Source organism: Myotis lucifugus, unplaced genomic scaffold (genome assembly GCF_000147115.1).
Source record: "Myotis lucifugus unplaced genomic scaffold, Myoluc2.0 scaffold_782, whole genome shotgun sequence".
Lineage (NCBI taxonomy): Eukaryota > Metazoa > Chordata > Mammalia > Chiroptera > Vespertilionidae > Myotis > Myotis lucifugus.
This window is the reverse complement of record NW_005871830.1, coordinates 148,596-149,767: the sequence shown is the minus strand read 5'-3', so window position 1 is coordinate 149,767 and position 1,172 is coordinate 148,596. Positions and strand designations below refer to the sequence as shown.

At 69.7% G+C, this 1,172-nt stretch overlaps 1 long non-coding RNA gene across 2 annotated transcripts in view; it reads right to left on the bottom strand.

Moving 5' to 3' along the window:
• LOC106695026 overlaps positions 1-1,172 on the bottom strand; it is an 8,882-nt gene that overhangs the window by 6,812 nt on the left and 898 nt on the right. The window lies entirely within an intron of this gene.

Here is a 1,172-nt window from a genome sequence, read left to right as displayed (position 1 = left end):
GCGGCCCCAGAGTCACAGACACCTATTTGTATTTTTTTCAATCCGGGCCATGTTTTCCTGGAGTCTCCCTTGGTCCCCAGGCTAACAGCGGGGGAGGCCAGGGCCGGTCCGTGGGATCACTATCTCCCTGAGTGTCCCTCCGCGCGACCTGTTCCCACCGCGCCATCTGCTGTCATTCAGGCGCTCCCGGGCCCCAAGAGACATAGTTCTGGCTTCTCTCCTTTTCCTTTTTTTTTTAAATTACAAACTGACGGATGCGTTTCTATTGATGAGTAAAATGATAACCTGCCCAGAAGGGGGGGGGGGGGGCATGGGCAACTGACAAGACTCCCACGGATGAACCACATAGAACTGGGACAGGGAGGCAAACCCCAGGCGGATGCCCGGAGCTGGCGAGGCTGCCCCCCGCGAGGGCCGGCCCAGGCCCAGGCCCGCCAGGCTCCGGGGCCCTCCTTCAGTCGGTTTCCCTGGCCCCTGGGGCTCGGAGCGGCCCGCACTCCAGGGGACCCTCGGGCTGCGGAGGGAGGAGAAAGCCAGGGTGCCGTCCCAGCTCCAAAGGTGGCCGGGCTGTGCCGCCCGAGCCAGCAGCCGCGCTCCCGGGCGGCTCTGGGGGCGCTGCCCTGGGCCGGGACCGCGGGAGGCGGCGACGCCAGGGCGCGCGGAGCCTGGGCGCGCCGGGGGCGGGCATTTGGCTGGAAATGGGGCCGCGTCTCCCCTGGGAAAGCGGGGCCCGGCGAGCTCTCTGGCCGCCTTTCCAGTTTCGCAGGTGCCCGCCCCCGTGCGCCGAAGGCAGCGCAGCCCCGAGGGCGAAACCGATGGCGGTTGGCAAACTTGGAAGGAGAACGCGCCCAGGACCCGACAGGCTGGAAGAGGGACGGCAGTGGGGGCGGCCGAGACCCAAGTTCACCCTCCCCGCCCGCTCGTCCGACGGGCCTGAGGGGCTTAGGGACGGACGCTCGCCAGCGGGAGCGGTGCCAGTTTGCTCCGAAACCGGGAGGGCGGAGGCCGGGGCCGGCGGGGAGGGTCCCCCGGGGTCCCGAGCGCCTCTCCCCGCAGCTCCCCTCCCCGCCGCCCCTCCCGCCTTGCTCTCGCGCTGCCTCCCCGGGCGGGCTGGACCCGCGCGGACTTGCCCCGGACCTGCGGGGAGCGCCCCGGGTCCTTAATGACAGCTT